At 40.3% G+C, this 23,819-nt stretch overlaps 1 pseudogene; it reads left to right on the top strand.

Annotated features, from left to right (window-relative positions):
- Positions 1-12,626: 12,626 nt before the first annotated feature.
- The window catches only part of LOC112615215, a 175,099-nt pseudogene continuing 163,906 nt past the window's right edge, over positions 12,627-23,819 (top strand).

Genomic DNA, 23,819 nt, shown 5'->3' with positions numbered 1-23,819 from the left:
GAATGACAGGAGTGGCTGGGGAAACAAGATGACTGGTATGCACAGAACAGGTCAGATTATTCACTTGATCATCAAAATTCTCCTTTTCTGAGGTCAGCCTTTCCATATGCCTTCACTTGCGACACAAATCTCTTCACATTTTTTTTTTTTTTTTTTTGCTCATTCAGAGAGGTCTATCAATTTTCCTCTTCCCAATTTTCTTTGCCACCAGTTTTTCAATCATGTTCCTTTCAAGTTCCTGATCATCCACCAAACCCTTAGCTACAGATATGTCTGTCCACTTTCATGTGGTGCCTTCATATCGTGCAGAACCATCTGTAAACCAGGCCCTGGTCTTCTCTTCCTCTGTTAATTGATCCATGGGCCATAGGTGCAGGCTGAGAGAAGGCAGTGTAGCAGGAGTGGGAACCATGGGCATTTGGGCCACTTCTTTATTTAACTTACTTTTGCCTTCAGGGCCTTCTTGGGACCAGTCATGTACATACCACTTCCTTTTGATAGTGAATTGTTGCTGTGCATGCCCAACTTTATGACTTGGTAAGTCAGATAACACTCAGTTCATAATGGGCAGCTCAGGTTGCCTGAAAACCTGGTTGCCCATGGTCAAATGTTCAGGTTCTACTAGGGCCCAGTAGTAGGCCAAGAACTGTCTCGCAAAAGGAGAGTGATTATCTGCAGATGATGGCAGGGCTTTGCTCCAAAATCCTAAAGACTTGCAGTGCAATTCACCTATGGGGGCCTGCCAAAGGCTCCAAAGAGCATCCCTGTCTGCCATTACCTCTTTAAGAACCACTGGATCTATTGGATCATATAAATGAAGTGATAGAGTGGCTCGCATAGCATCCTGGATCTGTTACAGAGCTTTCTTTTGTCCTGGGATCCACTCAACATCCACTAGCAGCTTTTCAGGTCACCCTGTAAATGGGCCAGATAACACACCAAATAAGTAATACGTTACCTCCCAATTCCAAACAGGCCCACTAGGCATTGAGCCTCTTTCCTGGTTGTAGGAGAGACAGATGCAACAACTTATCTTTCAGCTTAAGTGGGATATCTTGACATGCCCCACACCACTGGACCTTAGAAATTTTACTGAGTAGAAGGCCTCTGAATTTTTGTCAGATTTATTTCCCACCGTCTGACATATGAATATCTTCTTCATCTGACATATGAATCGGAAATATGTGCTACTTTTTTCCTTTTAGGCCCAATCATTATAATGTCATCAGGGTAATGGACCAGTATATCTTGTGAAAAGGAAAAGCAATCAATACCTCTACAAACTAAATAATGACATAGGACTGGAAAGTTGATATATCCCTGAGATAGAACAGTGAAGGTGTATTTGCTTGCCTTGCTGGAAGAAAACTGCTTCCTGGGCTGCCTTTGGCAGTTGAATGACACAGCTTGACCTCAAGCACCCTGGGATCCAATTCCTTCCATTGCATTTAGGTTTTTCATTTGAGTGGCTGCAGTTTCCATTCCCACTATAAAGTCTGCCCTACGGACTGAGCTCTTCAAGGATGCTGAGGCTCCCCTCACAAATTTATTTCTCAAAGTACTGGTGAAAGATTTGTCCTATGGACCCTCCCAGGGTGGGTAAGTATGTCTTAAATGACAAATTTGCTCTAACATTCCAATCTCCTTAAACTTTTGATTTCCTTCCTCTATGTTAATGGAAGGGAGATTATTCATCTACAGTTTGCTCATGGTGAGCTATCTTTTGATTCATGTTTCAGCCAATCAACCAAATGGTTAGAGCCCTTTCCAAATCCCCAAGCCACTGTAACATTAAATGCAACATCTCTGCTTAGTGGGCCCGTATCAAGAAATTTAGCTGGGCCCAACATTGTGTTGCTTCCACCATTATCTCTTGCCATTAATATTCATTTCCACATATGTTTCCAGATTTTGTTTCTACTAATTGGGAAAGTCAAGTAATTGTTTTGGGGTGTAGTACACCACCTCATGAGTCACACTTTGTAGCTCAACATTAGGGGCCTGTTGTCACTTTAGTTATAAGTCTAGAAGCAAAGAGTGGTGGTGGCAGTGGGTCCTGAGAAGTATTGGCATTGTCTTCCATGGCAACCGCTTCAGGGTAGGTAAAGACCATTACCGTCTCCTCAGCCCATGCACGGTTAACCCTCTAAGAAGGAGGTGAAAAGACTGATACCATTGTGGGTGGGGAGGCTGTTTCCATTTCCAGGTGCTCGATGGATTGGATGATGTTCATCCACATTTGGGAGGGTGGATCTTCTTTACTCAGTATATTGGTTCAAATGCTAATCTTTTCCAGAAGTACCCTCAGAGACACACCAAGAAATAATATTTCGTCAGCTACCTAGGCATCCCTTAATGGAATCAAGTTGACACATAAAATTAGCCATTATGGTTTATTTATTCATTCATTCATCTGTTCACTTATTTTTAAATCAAGTCTTCCAGGAACCTATAAAATGCTCATGGGTGTAGTTAATATGCAAAAGCATGATGTACCATATAGAATGTGCAATTTACAAAACTTATTTGACCACAGAATATTTTTTCATAGAATGTATTATGGTACTATTGTTCTGTGATAAATACACTATTTTGAAGAACAAACAAAATACAGAATCATGTAATTCTTCTCTTTCTCTCATCTCATATCCAATGCACAAGCACATCTTGTGGTATTTACTGTCAAAATATTAGCCTGGCACAGTGGCTCATGCCTGTAATCCCAGCACTTTGAGAAGCCAAGGCGGATGGATCACTTGAGGTCAGGAGTTTACGACAAGCCTGGCCAACAAGGTGAAACCCTGTCTCTACAAAAATACAAAAATTAGCTGGGAATTATGGCAGGTACTTGTAATCCCAGCTACTCAGGAGGCTGAGGTGGGAGAATTGCTTGAACCCGGGAGGCAGAGTTTGCACTGGGCCAAGATTGTGCCATTGCACCCCAGCCTGGGTGACAGAGAGAGACTCCATCTCTCTCTCTCTCTCTCTCTCTCTCTCTCTCTCTAATATATATATATATATATTCCTGATTATGATCCTTTATGATCAATACTCTATATTTCTCACATCCTTCAGAGCTTTACTCACTGTCAACTTCTCAGTCAATATAATATTTAAACATCCCCCCCAGCACATATCTTCCCTTTCTCCCTCCTTTTATTTTTCAACATACCACTTATCTCTATCTAACAATAGTACTTTTTATTTCACTTTATTTTATTTATTTTATTTTGGGAGTACATAGTAGGGGTATATATTTGTGCATACATGAGATATTTTGATATAGGCGTACAATGCAGAATAAATCACATCAAGGTAAATGGAGTATCTATCACCTCTTTCTTTCTCATTATCTCATACATTTATCCTCTGTGTTACAAACAATCCAACTGGTCATTCAGGAGCATATTGTTTAATATCCATGTATTTGTATAGTTTCCAAAATTCTTCTTGTTATTAATTCTAATTTTATTCAATTGTGATCAGAGGTAATGCTTGATATTATTTCATTTTTTTGGAATTTTTAAGACTTGTTTTGTGACCTAATATATGGTCTATTCTTGAGAGTGATCCCTGTGTTGAGGAAAAGAATGTGTATCCAGCAGCTGTTGGATGAAATGTCCTGTAAATATCTATTAGGTCCATTTGCTTTATAGTGCAAATTAAGTCTGATGTTTCATTGTTGATTCTCTGTCTGGAAGATCTGTCCAATGTTGAAATTTGAATGTTGAAGTGTCCAGCTATTATTTTATTGATGTTTATCTCTCTCATTAGCTCTAATAATATTTGCTTTATATAACTGGGTGCTCTAGTGTTGTTATATCTTCTTGCTGAAATGACCCCTTTATCATTACATAATGACCTTCTTGGTCTTTTCTTATACTTTTTGTCTTGAAATCTATTTTGTCTGATATAAGTATAGCTATTCCTGCTCTTTTTTGGTTTCCATTGTCATGAATTACCTTTTTCCATCCTTTTATTCTCAGTCAATGTGTACCTTTACAGGTGAAGTGTGTTTCTTGCAGGCAACAGATCAATGGATCTTTTTTTTTCATTCATTCAGACATAGTATGTCTTTTGAATGGAGAGTTTAGGTTATTTACATTCAATGTTATTATTGATAAGAACTTACTCCTGCCATTTAATTATTTGTTTTCTGATCTTCTCTTTCTTCTTTCTGTCCTTCCTGTCTTCCTCTAGTAAAGGAGATTTTTCTCTGGTGATATGATTTAGTTTATTGCTTTTTGTTTTTTGTGTAACCATTGTAAGTGTTTTGGTTTGAGGTTACCATGAGGCTTGTACATATTATCTTATAACCTATTATTTTAACCTGATAGCAATTTAACACTGTTTGCATAAACATCAAACAAGGAAAAGGCAAAAAAAAAAAAAAAAAAAAAGAAACCAACTAATAGAAGCTCTATACCTTAACTTTGCACCCCTACTTTTAACCTTTGCTTCTATTTATATCTTATTGTACTTTCTTAGTCTTGAAAATTTGTTATAGTTATTATTTCTGATAGGTTCATCATTTAGTCTTTCTACTTAAGATGAGTAGTTTACACACCACGGTCAGAGTGTTATAATATTTTGTGTTTTTGTGTGTGCTTACTATTACCAGTGAGTTTTGTAGCTTTGGTTTTCTTTTTGCTCACTAACATTCTTTCTGACTGAAGTACTCCCTTTGACATTTCTTGTAGGACAGGTCTGGTGTTGATGAAATCCCTCAGCTTTTGTTTGCCCAGAAGTCTTCATGTTTGAAGGATATTTTAACTGGAAATACTATTCTAGGGTAAAAGTTTTTTCCCTTCAGCACTTTAAATAAATATGTCACTCTCTCGTGGCCTTTAAGGTTTCCCTGAAAAGTCTACTGCCAGACATTTTGGTGCTCCATTACATGTTATTTTTTTCTCTTGCTACTTTTTGGATCTTTATTCTTGACCATTGGGAGTTTGATTATTAAATGCCTTGAAGTGGTCTTTTTTGGGTTAAATCTGCTTGGCATTCTATAATCTTTTTGTACTTGGATATTGATATCTTTTTGTAGGTTTGGAAAGTTCTCTATTATCCCTTTGAATAAACTTTCTACCACTATCTCTTTCTCTACCTCCTCTTTAAGACCAAATATCTCTTAGATTTGCCCTTTTGAGGCCATTTTCTAGATCCTGTAGGCATGCTTCATTGTTGTTTATTCTTTTTCCTTTTGTCTCCTCTGTGTATTTTCAAATAACCTGTCTTCAAGCTCATTATTTCTTCTGCTTGATCAATTCTGCTATCAAAAGACTCTGATGCATTCTTCAGTACGCCAATTGCATTTTTTAACTCTAGACTTTCTGCTTATTTTTTAAAAATTATTTCAATCTCTTCATTAAATTAGTCTGATAGAATTCTGAATTCCTTCTCTGTATTATCTTGAATTTCTTTGAGTTCTCTCATCATAGCTATTTTGATTTGTCTGTCTGAAAGATGATATATCTCTGTTTCTCCAGGATTGGTTCTAGGTACCTTATTTAGTTCATTTGATGATGTTATGTTCTTCTGGATGGTCTTGGTGCTTGTAGTTGTCTGTCTGTGTCTGGGTATTGAAGTTAGGTACTTATTGGAGTCTTTACAGTCTGGGCTGGTCTGTGCCCATCCTTCTTGGAAAGGCATTCCAGGTATTTGAAAAGACTTGAGTGTTGTAATCTAAGCTGTATCTGCATTAAGGGAAACCCAAAGCCCAGTAACACTGTGGTTCTTGCAGTTTCATAGAGGTACCATCATGATGGTCTTGGATAAAGTCTAAAAGAATTATCTGGATTGCCAGGTAGAGACTCTTGTTTTCTTCGCTTACATTTTCCCAGATAAACAGATTCTCTCTATTTTTTCTGAGCTGCCTGGATCGGGGTGAAGTGACACAAGCAGCCCTGTCACTACCACCACTGGGACTGTGCTGGGTCAGACCTGAAGTCAACACAGCATTGAGTTTTACCCAAAGCCCACTGTATTTACTACTGGGCTAACATAAGTTTGCTCAGGGTTGTGGGGCTCTACAATAAGCAGGTGGCAAAGCCAACCAGATTTGTGTCCTTCCCATCAGGGCAGCAAATAACCCTAGGCCCTGGGTGGGTCCAGAGGTGCCAGCTGGGAGCCAGGCATAGGATTCAAGGACCTTAGAAGTCTACCTTGTTTTCTACTGTACTGTAGCTGAGCTGGCACTCAAACCAAGAGACACAGTCCTTCCCACTCTTTCCTCTCCTTTCTACAGTCAGATGAGCCTCAACCCATAGCCACCATCACCACAGGCCCAAAAGGAGTACTGTCAGACTACCACCGATATTTCCTTAAGGCCCAAGTGCTCCTCAGTCAGCTTGTGGTGAATGCTGCCTGGCCTGGGATTCATTCTTCAGGGAAATACACTCCATTCTGTCCCAGGGCAGGTACCAAAACACCATCCAAGAGCCAAGGCCTGGAATCAGGGACCCCAGAAGCCTCCTTGGTTCTCTATCCCACTGTGGCTTAGCTGGTATGTAAGATTCAAGACAAAGTCCTCTTAAGTTTTCTCTCTACTTTTCTCAAGCAGAAGGAGTCTGTCCTTGTAGCTACCACAGCTGATAATGTGCTGAGTCTCACCTGAAGCCAGCAAGTCTCACAGTCTCACCTAAGGCCTATGGCATACTACCTAGATATTGCTGCTGCTTACTCAGGGCCCAAGGGCTCTTTAGTCATGAAGTGTTGGGTCTTACCAGGATTGGGTCCTTTCCTTCAAGGCAGCAGGTTCCCTTCTGGCCCAGAATGTGCCCAGAAATGTCATCTGGGAGCAAGGTCCTGGAAAGGGGTCCTCATGGCTCTGACTGGTTCTCTATCCTGTTGTGGTTATGCTGGTATCCAACATGCAAGACAAAGTCCTCTTTACTCTTCTCTGTCCTCTGTTCAGGCAGAAGGGAGGGTTGTCTTTTGGAGCCATGAGCTCTGCAGCCTGGGGTTTGGTGAAGGGTGGTACAAGCACTTCCTTAGTTGCCCTCACTGTTGTTTCAGTAGGTGTCATGCCCTCGAAGACCATGGGCTCTGAGCCCCATTCAGTATGAGGAATCACATAGGAGTGCTTGTGGCCTAGAGTGCCTTTCAAGTTTAGAGCTCCAGAACACTTTAGCCCATGATGGTGAAGCTTGCTAGAACTCAAGTTCTAACCACTAAGATGAACAATTCTTCTGTGGCTAGGGCTGGTTTAAATATTCCCTCAGGGGCAGGAATCAGCTTAGTTCAGCCAGGTTTTACTTTCTGCTGTGACAGGGCAGCACTGAGTTCAATGCAATATCTTACAATTGCTATGTTCTTCCTCTCCCAAGCACACAGATTCTCTCTCTGCAGCACACAGCCACTGCCAGGAGATGACAGCAGAATGGCTTCAGCGACTCAAGACTGTCTGTCGTACCCTCTTCAGTGCCTCTTTCAGTGATACCAATTTAAAATCAGGTATTTTGAGTGTTTACCTGATTTTTGATTCTTATGAAGATGCTTTTTTTATAGGTCATTGTTAAATTGGTGTCCTTAATGGAGAGATAGTCAGTAGAGCCTTCTTTTCAGCCATGTTGCTCCACCCCTCCTAACATACTGTTTTATTTGCCTATTTATCTCATTATTGCCTCCCTCTTCCCACTAGAATGTAAACTTCATGAGGGATAGAGCTTTGTCCTCTTTCTTGCATATTTTTAGCATTGAGAAGTGTGCCAGAATATAATAGTTGCTAAACAGATATTTATTGAATAAATAAATAAGGTGGCTAACTTTAGTAAATGCTTACAGTAAGAGGACATGTGCCCCATAGTATCCTGCAAGGAACATTGGCTTTGAGCTTAGCCAGACCTGGATTTCTTTACAAGTTCTCCCGTTTACTTGCTATGAGACCTTGAATAAGTTGCTTAATAACTCTGTGTCTATTAAAAATGGGACTAATGATACATATCCTTAGGTTTATTTTAATTCTTCAGCAGTATATTAAATTACTTATGCTATGTAACAAGGATAATATTAAATGATAAAAAGGTATTTGAAGTACCTAGTGCATATCCAGCACAGTTCCTAGCATAATGCCCAGTATAATTCCTAGAAAATTACTATACTGAATAACTTTATCACTTTTCTTTCTCTTCTTCCTCCCAAATTTCACTTTCATCCTGAAGGTGAGTTTTCACTGAGTTATACTCATTCTATCTTGTGATATGCAGCTCATATTTATGAAGTTCTGTTAGGGTAAAGTCTGTGCATGTGCAAGTGATGTTTTTCCCTTTGTGTAAATCAACCAGGCCTCAATCAGCTAGGTCATGCCAAGTATTGTTCATTAATTTATACAACCAATAGTCTCAGATGGATAGTTGCTACCAGGGAGAATTAGAAACAACAGTCCAGTGAGAATGGGAGCCCAAGAGATAAGATGTTTTCTGTAAACACCTTTTGATATGGTTTGGCTGTGTCCCCACCCAATTCTAAACTTGAATTGTATCTCCCAGAATTACCACGTGTTGTGGGAGGGACCCAGGGGTGGGTAATCAAATCTTGAGGGCCAGTCTTTTCCATGCTACTCTCATGATAGTGAATTAAATCTCATGAGATCTGATGGGTTTATCAGGGTTTTCCACTTTTGCTTCTTCCTAATTTTTTCTCTTGCCATCCTCATGTAAGAAGTGCCTTTCCCCTCCTGCCACGATTCTGAGACCTCCCCAGTCCATGTGGAACTGTAAGTCCAATTAAACCTCTTTTTCTTCCCAGTCTTGGGTATGTCTTTATCAGCAGTGTGAAAACAAACTATTACAGTAAACTGGTACTGGGAGTGGGGCATTGCTGAAAAGATATTTTAGCAAAGAGATTGGTAACATTTTGCCCCTGCCCTAGAGATTTGTGGAACTTTGAACTTGAGAGAGATGATTTGGGGTATCTGGCAGAAGGAACTTCTAAGCAGCAAAGCATTCAAAAGGTGACTCGTGTGCTGTTAAAAGCATTCCATTTCAAAAGGGAAACAGAGCATAAAAGTTCAGAAAATGTGCAGTCTGACAATGCAGTAGAAAAGAAAAACCCAGTTTTTGAGGAGAAATTCAAGCCAGCTGCAGAAATTTGCATAAGTAGCAAGGAGCCTAATTTGAATCCCCAAGACCATGGGGAAAATGTCCCCAGGCCATGTCAGAGACCTTCATGGTAGCCCCTCCCATCACAGGCCTAGAGGCTCAGGAAAAAAAAGTGGTTTCGTGGGCCAGGCCCAGAGTCCCCATGTTGTGTGCAACCTAGGGACTTGCTGCCCTGTGTCCCAGCCGCTCCAGCCACGACTGAAAGGGGCCAATGTAGAGCTTGGGCTGTGGCTTCAGAGTATGGAAGCCCCAAGCCTTGGAAGCTTCCACATGGTGTTGAGCCTGCAGGTGCACAGAAGTCAAGAATTGGGATTTGGGAACCTCTGCCTAGATTTCAGAAGATGTATGGAAACGCCTGGATGTCCAGGCAAAAGTTTTCTGCAGGGACAGGGCCCTCATGGAGAACCTCTGCTAGGGCAGTGTGGAAGCAAAATGTGGGGCCGGCACCTCCATGCAGAGTCCCTACTGAGGCAACACCTAGTGGAGCTGTGAGAAGAGAGCCACCGTCTTCCAGACCCCAGAATGGTAGATGCATGGCAGCTTGCACTGTGCACCTGGAAAAGTTGCAGACAATGCCAGCCCATGAAAGCAGCTGGGAGGGAGGCTGTATCCTGCAAAGCCACAGGGGCAGAGCTGCCCAAGACCATGGGAACCAACCTCTGGCATCAGCATGACCTGGATGTGAGAACTGGAGTCAAAAGAGATCATTTTGGAGCTTTAAAATTTGACTGCCCTGCTGCATTTTGGACTTGCATGGGCCCTGTAACCCCTTTGTTTCGGCCAATTTCTCCCATTTGGAATGGCTGTATTTACCCAGTATCTGTACCCCCATTGTGTCTAGGAAGTGTCTAGCTTGCTTTTTATTTTACAGGCTCATAGGAAGAAGGTACTCGCCTTATCTCAGATGAGACTTTGGACTGTGGACTTTTGGGTTAATGCTGAAATGAGTTAAGACTTTGGAGGACTGTTGGGAAGGCATGATTGTTTTTGAAATGTGAGGACATGAGATTTGGAGGGGTCAGGGTGGAATGATATGGTTTGGCTGTGTCCCCACCCAAATCTCAACTTGAGTTGTATCTCCCAGAATTCCCACGTGTTGTGGGAGGGACCCAGTGGGAGGTAATTGAATCATGGGGGCTGGTCTTCTCTGTGCTATTCTCGTGACAGTGAATTCAGTCTCATGAGATCTGATGGGTTTATCAGGGGTTTCTACTTTTGCTTCTTATTTTTTCTCTTGCTACCACCATGTAAGAAGTGCCTTTCCCCTCTGCCATGATTCAGAGGCCTCCCCAGCCATGTGGAACTGTAAGTTCAATTAAACCTCTTTTTCTTCCCAGTCTCAGGTATGTCTTTATCAGCAGCATGAAAACGAACTAATACTAACCTTTTGTGGAATTGCATTCAAAACCACATCCTGAACTGCATCAGACCATCAGTTTCATTACTTACAGTTACATTTCATTTTTGATCCAAATGTGTTAGCAATTTGACTGCTCACTCTGTTCATAAGATCTGACTCTGAATGACTTTTAGCTGTTTTAAAAAGTCAAATCCTCCCTCAGAGGATCAAGATTTGCCATAAGTGAGGATACTCATGACAGTTTTTCTTAGGCTCTGCAGCTAATCCCACTGAGTAATTTTAGAAATGTTTGTGCAGTAGCATTATCATTAAAATACATGTGTGACCACTTTTTGGAACAATGCTCATTTGGCTTTCTCAGTTCTGTTATGTTTGTGGAAAAATTGGTCTCAAGAGGTCATAGTCAAACCTTGGATACACTGTTTCATCACAATACTCTCAAATATATCTTTTTTTCTGGAGGCCCCTCTGACCTTCATTCACATAGTAGCTTCATTTATGTGACTAAAGCACTAGAATGAAAACCAACAGAAATGGTGTTTGCTGTTATTTTTATGGACTTAGGTCAGCTACTCAATTACTGTGACAGCAACCCTTCAATCTAGAGATGACTTTTAAAGAGATTGATCTCTAGAATGTAGAGTGGTTATGCCACTGCAAAGAAACATAACATTGACATCTTCATGTAAATACTGCTCTTCCTCCAAGTGTACCAATAGTTGCCTAAACCATTCTCTCTATTCACCCACCCTATTTTTTATTCTTATACACATTTTATTTCTCCTCTTGTCATCTTGTATTAAGTTCTAAGTCCATATTTTCACAGTCCTCTTGTATAATGGGTAGAGATCAGGTGGTGGGATTCATGTGAAAATATCTCTACTTCCAAAAAAATAGTGACTGGAACAAAAGGAAAGAGATATTCTGGCCACTTGTGCCCACCCCTTTTACTTGGCAGGGCTTAATTTCTTGCTAATAACTCTTTAGTTTTTTTGTGCTAAAAAAGGTGAAAAGTTAGAAGCAGAGCTATCATTTCTCTTTTACCCCAGAAACACAGAACCTCATATCTCTTTACCTCATCCACATCTTCATAATTTCCTTTACTCCGAAATTTATCTTTATTGAATACTATAAGCAGAGACAAATTTATTTTGAAATGAGAGAAGCTTAATCATCAGGGTTTCTTACTTGAAATGACCGTCCCAAGACATTGTACTTAATTTTACATTTGTAATTTTGTTTTATTTTCCTAAAAGCGCTGTCCCCTCCAGTTTATATTAATAAGTTTTAGGCTCTAAAACAACCCAAATCCATCCTCAAATGTAATAATCTCTTCTATCTCTTCTACTTGTTCCCTTTTGAAGATTTGCTGTAACCATTGCAATGCTTCTGTTGCCATTTCTTTTGTCCTTTATTCTGCTCAAGGCAAGATAGAGGCCAAATCCTATGTGACATGTGGGTTCTCCGAATGGTTTCTTTTACCCTATTCATTAGGGATTAGTCCTAGAGAATTGAGAAGTCTCTTTTTTTTTTTTTTTTTTGACTTCTAACAAGTATTATTTTATTTGCTTTTAATTCTGTGGGCATGCACTTTGTTTTTTTTTTATTATTATTATACTTTAAGTTCTAGGGTACATGTATATAACGTGCAGGTTTGTTACATATGTATAAAAGTTTTCTTAGGAGTACAGCCATCAATGTCTTAAGAGACTTCTCATTCTCTATTTAGTGAATTCTCTATTTAGTGAATGAGAAGTCTCTTAAGACATTGATGGCTGTACTCCTAAGAAAACTTGGGAGGCATCAGACAGATTTGAATTCTACCAGTGCATTTACCAGTTTGACATTAGTTAACATTTGTGAGCCCTAATATTCTCATCGGCAAACTAGAAATAATAATATTTACTTTTCAGATTTGCTCTGAGGATTAATCCAAAAAATCAAGGTGAATGCACCTTACTCAAGTGCTTGGCACTTATTCTGTATCAACACTTTAAGATTCTACTTCCTTTTCCTTCAGCTGCCATAGCAGGACGCAGCTTTGTTCCGGCAGAGAGAATACTTACCATCTGCATTTTTTTGAATTTCCTCTGACTTATAAGAGCTACAAAAATGCATGTCATTAGCCTGAGAGGGCAAGTGATTTCCTAGGCAGGCACTGAGGGATGGAACTGCAGCTTTGTTTGAAAGAGTGGCAGCAGACAGAAAGGGCAGCAGCAGCAGCAGCAGCAGCAGCAGGAGCTCTGTAAGCCACCCATCTTCAAGCTCTAGTCTGTTCAGCTCAGATAAGACAGTGTGCCTCTTCCTCCATATTCAGCATATTAAAAGTTTATTTCCCTCCTTTTTGTTTTCCATGCTATATTTGAAAAATGAGCATTTGTTCTTAAAATGTGAGAATAAATCTTTGATGGGGATGGAGGTGTAGCATAGCATTTTATTCAGTAAGTAAACACTTTTCAGATATGTTCCTTAAATAATGACTTAAAAATCATCAGAGACCCAAGGGTGATACAGTAAGCTATTAAGTCGGGATACTTGGGTTCTTTCTGTCTTTTCTGAGCACTTTTCTTTCAGAGTATTTGTTTATTTTGAGAAACTTAGCAGAATTACTTATAAGCATATTTTGAATATTAAGATCTTGAAAGATTATATCACTTCTTGGCTTAAAAATTAAGGAAATTAAACATCTCATTTTTCCTAGTAACCTTTTATTAGTAGAGTTTATTGCCATTTAACCTTAGGCAATAGTGGAAATTTATTGTTAATAATTCTTGGTAGATATATTGTACCTGTGATCTTATTGGGAATGTTTTATTCCCAAGTTATGTGGAGATTTGTCTGTTTTACATTTTATCTGTGTAGAAATATAATGAAATAAATATCAGGTTGAAAGTTAAGAGACTCTGTATTCTAATCTTAGCTGTATATCAATCAAGTATGTGGCTTCTAAGTGAGTCACTTCATTTTACACTGCAAATAATGAATCTGTGAAGCAAGAAGGTAACTCCTTATCTGTATATTGCATTTTATAGATAAATGAGATGATATATGTACTAATTGTGTGGGTTCAGTGGAAGATAGGTAAACTGGTAATAGTACCGTAACTTCTCATGTTAACAGTGATTGAAAGCATAATGTAGGTGGAGAGATTCGATATTTGAGAGAAAAAGAAAAGGTAGAGAAATGGCTGGTTAGCATGGACTTAAAATTCTGAATCAAGTTAGTTCACCACTTATCTGGTCTTTATTAATATATGTCTTGGTAGACAAGCCTTCACAAGATTATAAATTAATAATATGCCAGTTTTCATTGAGGATATATTTAAAAATAGCCAGTGGAGAAATTTTTCCCAAGAACATTACCTCTTTGGTTCAACGTTTCTTATATAAAGAGCTTCATGACAAATTCTTCAAGAAGTTTAGTTTCAGACAAAAGCAAAAATACTTTATATCCAGATGAATTGGTAGTTTTAATCAAATAACAAACACTAACATAATCATATTTCCAATTTTGCTTTGACTATCAGGAAGCTTGCAGCTTAATATAGTGATACATTATAGTAATTGTCCTCAGCCTAGTTCTCTCATATAGTTATCTATTCATATTTTTAAACAGGTAGATAGATAAGTAATATTTCTGTATAAATCTAGTGGTTCATTTACTAGCTAGGCCACAGTGTTTGGTTTGATTCTTATGTAGACAATTGAATATTGCTTCATTCAAAGATAACCTTCATTGGCCCTAGCCCTGGATGACTGTATGCAAACTGGTTGCAAGGAAGAACTGTGGAAAAATCTAGAGTAATTAGAGCTAAGTAACACTTTACTAATACTATAAAACAGCTAAATCCATATGTTGGCAATGATATTGTAGGGTAATCAACTTTAGAAATGAATGATAACAATATTTTGTTATTCATACACATAAGGCAGGATGTATTTTGCCCTTGTTTATTGAATAATGCTGATGGAACATTAAGCTCTTTATGTATTTATGTATTTATTTGAGACAGAGTCTCGCTCTGTTGCCCAGGCTGGAGTGCAGTGGCATGATCTTGGTTAACTGCAATCTCTGCCTCCTGGGCTTAAATTATTGTTGTGCCTCAGCCACCCAAGTAGCTGGGATTACAGGCATGTGCCACTATGCTTGGCTAATTTTTATAATTTTAGTAGAGATCGGATTTCACCATGTTGGCCAAGCTGGTCTCATAGTCCTGGCCTCAAGTGATCCACTTGCCTCAGCCTCCCAAAATGCTGGGATCATGGGCATGAGCTACTGGGCCTGGTTGAGATCTGAAATTACATTTTCTCATCCCATCCTATCATGGCATTGGAATGGAAAAATAAAAGTAAGTGTGTGCTATGTTCAGGAAAATGGGTCAGAGACAACCTTAGACTATTTTATGGTCCTTCATGATCCAGGAGCATAGGAATATATTACCTTGTACCCGTGAAAGTAGTGATAGAGAGATTAGTAGACTCCAGGAAGAAGATATTGATGGTTTCAAAAGTAGTACTGGTTGGCTACGAGGGCAATGGGATTTAAAATTTTCTATAGAATACATCAAACTTCTTATATTGATGCAGGACAATCAGCAGAAGGGTAGAAGAGAGGGTCTAATGAAGACTTGTTTGAGCTAGATGTTGAGGTCAGATTTGGATTTAATATTTAAGAGAACCGAACCTCTTCCTGAATAGGGAAGGAAGGATTATCCCAGTGGGACAAGTTCCAGCTTCCAAAACAGTGGAACTCCTTTAGACCTAAAAAATTACATGTCTGTGAATTACCTGAGGCATTACCTGAGGCATAAATTACATGTCTATGAATTATCTGAGGCATCTGCAGAAAGGCCTAATGAGCCACATAGCAAGGCAAGGATAGAAGAGAAATATTTCTAATACAGTTCCTAAAAGATTAAGGAAATGCAAGCACACTGCTTTTTGCATTCTCACATTCCTGGGATGATCTTACCATTGAAGAAAACCCAGAGCTGGTAATGCAGAAACTAAGGAATAACAACTTATCTTCCAAGGATCAGGACTCATTCAGCAACAATTTTCCTTTTTGAAACAAACTGCCAGGGCTGGAAGACTAGATAAAACTACTGAGAAAGAATAAAATATGACAGGGGATTCAGGTTGGGGAACCAGTCTACACAAGCTACAGTGTTCAAGTTAAGTTGCTCACTCTTGCCCTGTTTAGGTGAGTTCTATCAAAGGTGGACTCTAGTTCAGAGATTGCTCTGATTGGACAATGAGCCAACATTCCCAGAGTGAGGGTAGAAGGAGATCCAGTATTGAGATGAAAGGGGAAATATTCAGGAAAAATTGACATTTTGTAGGAAGAAATTCAGGATGGAGATCCAGTTTCTACCTGCTTTGGGTACAGATTATATGTGTGTGTTTTTGCGTAGGCAGGATCAGCCAGATGAGAAGTAAATTTCCTTCATGGAGGTACAAATATTTACTAGGCAGATTAGGGAATAAAGATAATATTTTGAAATATTAATGAGGAGAGTTTATTCCCTAATATGGTTTGGCTGTGTGTCCCCACCCAAATCTCATCTCGAATTATAATCCCCACTTATTGAGGGAGGGAAGTGATTGGATCACGGGGTTGGTTTCCCCCATGCTGTTCTTGTGATAGTGAGTGAGTTCTCATGAGATCTGATGGATTTATAAGGGGCTCTTTCCTCTTTACTCACTTCTCTCTCCTGCCACCTTGTAAAGAAGGTCCCTATATTCCCTTCCTCCATGATTGTGTTTCCTGAGGGCTCTCCAGCCATGCAGAACTGTGAGTCAATAAAGCCTCTTTCCTTTATAAATTACCCAGTCTCAGGTATTTCTTTTTTTATTATTATTATACTTTAAGTTCTAAGATAGCAACCTAATGTGCAGGTTTGCTACATAGGTATACACGTGCCATGGTGGTTTGCTGCACCCATCAACCCGTCATCTACATTAGGTATTTCTCCTGATGCTATCCCTCCCCTAGCACCCAACCCCCAGACAGGCCCCAGTGTGTGATGTTCCCTGCCCTGTGTCCATGTGTTCTCATTGTTCAACTCCCACTTATGAGTGAGACATGCAGTGTTTGGTTTTGTGTTCCTGTGTTAGTTTGCTGAGAATGATGGCTTCCAGCTTCATCCATGTCCCTGCAAAGGACACGAACTCATCCTTTCTTGTGGCTGCATAGTATCCCATGGTGTATATGTGCCACATTTTCTTTATCCAGTCTATCATTCATGGGCATTTGGGTTGGTTCCAAGTCTTGCTATTGTGAACAGTGCTGCAGTAAACATATGTGTGCATGTGTCTTTATAATAGAATGATTTCTAATCCTTTCGGTATATATCCAGTAATGGGATGGCTGGGTCAAAGGGTATTTCAGGTTCTAGATCCTTGTGAATCGCCACACTGTCTTCCACAATGGTTGAACTAATTTATACTCCCACCAGCAATGTAAAAGTGTTCCTATTCCTCCACATCCTCTCCAGCATCTGTTGTTTCCTGACTTTTTAATATCTCCATTCAAACTGCTGTGAGATGGTATCTCATTGTGGTTTTGATTTACATTTCTCTAATGACCAGTGATGATGAGGTGTTTTTTCATGTGTTTGTTGGCTGCATAAATGTCTTCTTTTGAGTAGTGTGTGTTCATATCCTTTGCCCACTTTTTGATGGGGTTGTTTTTTCTTGAAAATTTGTTTAAATTATTTGCCTATTCTGGATATCAGCCCTTTGTCAGATGGATAGATTGCAAAAAGAATTTCCCATTCTGTAGGTTGCCTGGTTACTCTGATGATAGTTTCTTTTGCTATGCAGAAGCTCTTTAGTTTAACTAGATCCCATTTGTCAATTTTGGCTTTTGTTGCTGTTGCTTTTGGTGTTTTATTCATTAAGTCTTTGCTCATGCCTATGTCCTGAATGGTATTGCCTAGGTTTTCTTCTAGGGTTTTTATGGTTTTAGGTCTTACATTTAAGTCTTTAATCCATCCTGAGTTAATTTTTGTGTAAGTTTTAAGGAAGGGGTCCAGTTTCAGTTTTCTGCATATGGCTAGCCAGTTTTCCCAACATCATTTATTAAATATGGAATCCTTTCCCCATTGCTTATTTTTGTCAGGCTTGTCAAAGATCAGATGGTTGTAGATGTGTGGTGGTATTTCTGAGGCCTCTGTTCTGTTCCATTGGTCTATGTATCTGCTTTGGTACCGGTAGCATGCTGTTTGGGTTACTGTAGCCCTGTAGTATAGTTTGAAGTCAGGTAGTGTGATGCCTCCAGTTTTGTTCTTTTGCTTAGGATTGTCTTGGCTATATGGGCTGTTTTTTTGTTTCACATGATATTTAAAGTATATTTTTTCTAATTTTGTGAAGAAAGTCAATGGTAGACTGATGAGGATAGTGTTGAACCTGTAAATTACTTATGGCAGAATGGCCATTTTCACGATATTGATTCTTCCTATTCATGAGCATGAAATGTTTTTCCATTTGTTTGTGTCCTCTCTTATTTTCTTGAGCAGTGGTTTGTAGTTTTCCTTGAAAAGGTCCTTCACATCCCTTGTAAGTTGTATATCTAGGTATTTTATTCTCTTTGTAGCAGTCGTGAATGGGAATTCACTCATGATTTGGCTCTCTGTCCATCTATTATTGGTGTATAAGAATGCTTGTGATTTTTGCACATTGGTTTTGTATCCTGAGACTTTGCTGATGTGGCTTATCAGGTTGAGATTTTGGGCTGAGACAATGGGGTTTTCTAAATATAGAATCATGTCGTCTGCAAACAGAGGCAATTTGACTTCCTCTCTTCCTATTTAAATACCTTTTATATCTTTCTCTTGCCTGATTGCCCTGGCCAGAACTTCCAATACTATGTTGAATAGGAGTGGTGAGAGAGGGCATCCTTGTCTTGTGCTGGTTTTCAAAGGGAATGCTTCCAGCTTTTGCCCATTCAGTATGATATTGGCTGTGGGTTTGTCATAAATAGCTCTTATTATTTTGAGACCTTCCGTCAATACCTAGTTTATTGAGAAGTTTTAGCATGAAGGGCTGTTGAATTTTATTGAAAGCCTTTTCTACATCTATTGACATAATAATTTGTTTTTTAAAATTGGTTCTGTTAATGTGATGGATTATGTTTATTGATTTGCGTATATTGAACCAGACTTGCATCCCAGGGATAAAGCTGACTTGATCATGGTAAATAAGCTTTTGGATGTGCTGCTGGGTTTGGTTTGCCAGTATTTTATTGAGGATTTTCGCATTGGTGTTCATCAGGGATATTGGCCTGAAATTTTCTTTTCTTGTTGTGTCTCTGTCAGGTTTTGGTATCAGGATGGTGCTGGCCTCATAAAATGAGTTAGGGAGGAGTCCCTCTTTTTCTATTGTTTGGAATAGTTTCAGAAGGGATAGTATCAGCTCCTCTTTGTACCTCTGGTACAATTCAGCTGTGAATCCATCTGGTCCTGGGCTTTTCTTTGGTTGTTTGGCTATTAATTACTGCCTCAATTTCAGAACTTGTTATTGGTCTATTCAGGGATTTGACTTCTTCCTGGTTTAGTCTTGGGAGGGTGTATGTGTCCAGGAATTTATCCATTTCTTCTAGATTTTCTAGTTTATTTGCATAGAGGTGTTTATAGTATTCTCTGATGGTAGTTTGTATTTCTGTGGGATCAGTGGTGCTCTCCCCTTTATCATTTTTTATTGTGTCTATTTGTTTATTCTCTGTTTTCTTCTTTATTAGTCTGGCTAGTGGTCTATTTTGTTAATCTTTTCAAAGAACGACATCCTGGATTTGTTGATTTTTTGAAGGGTTTTTTGTGTCTCTATCTCCTTTAGTTCTGCTTTAATCTTGGTTATTTCTTGTCTTCTGCTAGCTTTTGAATTTGTTTGCTCTTGCTTCTCTAGTTCTTTCAATTGTGATGTTAGGGTGTCGATTTTAGATCTTTCCCACTTTCTTTTGTGGGAATTTAGTGCTATAAATTTCCCTCTAAACACTGCTTTAGCTGTTTCCCAGAGATTTTGGTACATTGTGTCTTTGTTCTCGTTGGTTTCAAAGAACTTATTCATCTCTGCCTTAATTTCGTTATTTACCCAGTAAATATCCAGTTTGCTAGTCTGTGTCTTTTAATTGTGGCATTTAGCCCATTTACATTAAAGGTTAATATTGTTATGTGTGAATTTGATCGTGTCATTATGATGCTAGCTGGTTATTTTGCCTGCTAGTTGATACAGTTTCTTCATTGTGTGGATGGTCTTTACAATTTGGTATTCTCCTGCAGTGGCCTGTACCAGTTTTTCCTTTCCATGTTTAGTTCTTCATTCAGAAGCTCTTGTAAGGCAGTCCTGTGTGGTGACAGAATCTTTCAGCATGTACTTGTCTGTAAAGGATTTTATTTCTCCTTTGCTTATGAAACTTAGTTTGGATGGATATGAAATTCTTGGTTGAAAATTCTTTTCTTTAAGAATGTTGAATATTGGCTCCCACTCTCTTCTGGCTTGTAGGATTTCTGCAGAGAGATCCGCTGTTAGTCTGATGGGCTTCCCTTTGTGGGTAACACAACTTTTCTCTCTGGCTGCTCTTAACATATTTTTCTTCATTTCACCCTTGGTGAATCTGATGATTATGTGTCTTTTGGTTATTCTTTTTGAGGATTATCTTTGTGATGTTCTGTGTATTTCCTGAATTTGAATGTTGGCCTGTCTTGCTAGGCTGGGGATGTTCTCCTGGAAAATATTCTAAAGAATATTTTCCAATTTGGTTCCATTCTCCCCATCACTTTCAGGTATACCAATCAAACATAGGTTTGATCTTTTCACATAGTTTCATATTTCTTGGAGGCTTTGTTCATTACTTTTCATTCTTCTTCCTCTAATCTTGTCTTCATGCTTTATTTCATTAGGTTGATCTTCAATCTCTGACATCCTTTCTTCCGCTTGATCAATTTGGCTATTGATACTTGTATATGCTTCACAAAGTTCTTTTGCTGTGTTTTTCAGCTCCATTAGTTCATTTATGTTGTTCTCTAAACTGGTTATTCTAGTTAGCAATTTCTCTAACCCTTTTTCAAGGTTCTTAGCTTCATTGCATTGGGCTAGAACATGCTCCTTTAGTTCAGAGGAGTTTGTTATTACCCACCTTCTGGAGCTTACTTCTGTCAATTTATCAAACTCAGTCTCCATCCAGTTTTGTTCCCTTGCTGGCGAGGAATTGTGATCCTTAGAAGGAGAAGAGGCCTTCTGTTTTTTTGAATTTTCAGCCTTTTTAAGCTGGTTTTTCCTCATCTTCGTGGATTTATCTATCTTTGGTCTTTGATGTTGGTGACCTTTGGATGGGGTTTTCATGTGGACGTCCTTTTTGTTGATGTTGATGCTATTCCTTTCTCTTTGTTAGTTTTCTTTCTAACAATCAGGTCCCTCTGCTGCAGGCCTCCTGGAGTTTGGAAGTCCACTCCAGACCCTGTTTGCCTGGGTGTCACCAGTGGAGGCTGCAGAACAGCAAAGATTGCTGCCTGTTCCTTCCTCTGGAAGCTTTGTCCCAGAGGGGCACCTGCCAGATGCCAACTGGAGCTCTCCTGTATGAGGTGTCTGTCAATCCCTGCTGGGAGGTGTCTCCCAGTCAGTAGGCACTAGTGTCAGGGACCCACTTAAGGTGGCAGTCTGTCCCTTTGCAGAGCTTGAGCACTGTGCTGGGAGATCCACTGCTGTCTTCAGAGTCGGTAGGCAGGAAGATTTAAGTCTGCTGAGGCTGTGCCCACAGCTGCCCCTTATCCCAGGTGCTCTGTCCCAGGGAGATGGGAGATTTATTTATAAGCCCCTGACTGGGGCTGCTGCCTTTCTTTCTGAGATGTCCTGCCCAGAGAGGAGGAAGCTAGAGAGGCAGTCTGGTTATAGTCGCTTTGCTGACATGCGGTGAGCTCTGCCCAGTTCAAACTTCCTGACAGCTTTGTTTACGCTGTGATTGGAAAACCACCTACTCAAGCCTCAGTAATGACAGACACCCCTCCTCCCATCAACCTCAAGCATCCCAGGTCGACTTCAGTCTGCTGTGCTGGCAGCAAGAATTTCAAGCCACTGGATCTTAGCTTGCTGGGTTCCATGGCCATGGGATCCACTGAGCTAGGCCACTTGTCTTCCTGGCTTCAGCCCCCTTTCCAGGGGAGTGAACAGTTCTGTCTCGCTGGCTTTCCAGGTGTCACTGGGGTACAAAAACAAACAAACAAACAAACACTCCTGCAGCTAGCTAAGTGTCTGCCCAAATAGCTGCCCAGTTTTGTGCTTGAATCCCAAGGTGCTGATGGCATAGGCACCCTAGGGAATCTCCTGGTATGCAGGTTGTGGAGACCATGGGAAAAGTATAGTATCTGGGCCAGAGTGCACCATTCCTCATGACACAGTCCCTTACGGCTTCCCTTGGCTGGGGGAGGGAGTTCTCTGACTCCTTGTTCTTCCTAGGTGAGGCGACGCCCCATCCTACTTCATCTTGCCTTCTGTGGGCTGCACCCACTGTCTAACCAGTTCCAATGAGATGAGCTGGATACCTCAGTTGGAAATGCAGAAATCACTCACTTTCTGCGTTGATTGCAGACCAGAGCTGTTCCTATTTGGCCATCTTGCCAGCCACCAGGTATTTCTTTATAGCAGTGTGACAATGGACTAATACAGTAAATTGGTACAGAGGTAGGGGGGCACTGCTATAAATATTTCATGTTGAAAATGTGAAAGTGACATTAGACCTGGGTAACAGGCAGAGGTTGGAACAGTTTGGAGGGCTCAGAAAAAGATGGGAAGATGTGGGAAAGTAGAGATTTGTTGAATGGTTTTGGCTAAAATGCTGATAGTGATATGGCCAATGAAGTCCAGGCTGAGGTGGTCTTAGATGGAGGTGAGGAACTTCTTGGGAACTGGAGAAAAGGTGACTATTGATATGCTTTAGCAAAGAGACTGGTAACATTTTGCCCCTACCCTAGGTATCTCTGGAACTTTGAACTTGAGAGAGATAATTTAGGGTATCTAACAGAAGAAATTTCTGAGTGGCAAAGCATTCAAGAGGAAGCAGAGCATAATAGTTTGGTAAATTTGCAGCCTGAGGATGTGATAGAAAAGAAAAACCAATTTTCTGGAGAGAAATTCAAGCCCACTTCAAACATTGCGTAAGTAACGAGGACTTGAATGTTAATCACCTTGTCAACAGGGAAAATGTCTCCAGGGTATGTCAGAGACCCTTACAGCAGCCCCTCCCATCACAGGCTTAGAGGCCTAGGAGGGAAAAATGATTTTGTGGACTGGGTCCAACCCCACCGTCCCCACTCTGTGCAGCCTTGGGACATGGTGTCCTGCATGCCAGCTGTTTCAGCTACAGCCATGGCTGAAAGGGACCAAGCTACAGTTTGGGCCATTGCTTCAGAGGGTGGAAGCTCCAAGCTTTGTTGGCTTACACATAGTGTTGAGTCTGTGGGTGCACTTCTGTCATGAATCGAGGTTTGGTAACATCCTCCTAGGTTTCAGGGGATGTATGGAAATGCCTGAATGTCTAGACAGAAGTTTGCTGCAGGGGCAGAGCCCTCATGGAGAACCTCTGCTGGGGCAGTGCAGAAGGGAAATGTGGGGTCAGAGCTCCCATGCAGTGTCCCTACTGGGGCACTGCCCAGTGGAGCTGCGAGAAGAGGGCCACCACCTTCCAGACCTCAGGATGATAGATCCACTTACAGCTTGCACCATGTGCCTGGAAAAGCCACAGTCATTCAACACCTGCCTGTGAAAGCAGCCAGAAGCAGACCTGTACCCTGCAAATCCACAGGGGTGGAGCTGCCCAAGGCCATGGGAGCCCACCTCTTGCATCAGCATGACCTGGATATGAGACGTGGAGTCAAAGGAGATCATTTTGGAACTTTAAGGTTTAATGACTGCCCTATTGGATTTCAGACTTGTATGGGGTCTGTAGTCCCCTTGTTTTGGCCAATTTCTCCCATTTGAGATAGGTGTATTTACCCAATGACTGTACCTCCATTGTATCCAGGAAGTAACTAACTTGCTTTTGGTTTTACAGGCTCATAGGTACAAGGGACTTGCCTTGTCTCAGATGAAACTTTGGATTTGAACACCTGGGTTAATGCTGGAATGGGTTAAGACTTTTGGTGACTGTTGGAAGGGCATGATTGTGTTTTTATATGTGAGGATATGAGATTTTGGAGGAACCAGGGGGCAGAATGATATAATTTGGCACTGTGTCCCCACAAAAGAAACTACCATCAGAGTGAACAGGCAACCTACAGAATGGGAGAAAATTTTTGCAATCTACTCATCTGACAAAGGGCTAATATCCAGAACCTACAAAGAACTCAAACAAATTTACAAGAAAAA

The sequence above is a fragment of the Theropithecus gelada genome, chromosome X (assembly GCF_003255815.1).
Source record: "Theropithecus gelada isolate Dixy chromosome X, Tgel_1.0, whole genome shotgun sequence".
Classification (NCBI taxonomy): domain Eukaryota; kingdom Metazoa; phylum Chordata; class Mammalia; order Primates; family Cercopithecidae; genus Theropithecus; species Theropithecus gelada.
Note: the sequence above shows the minus strand (reverse complement) of the source record. Positions and strands in the feature narration are given on the sequence as shown.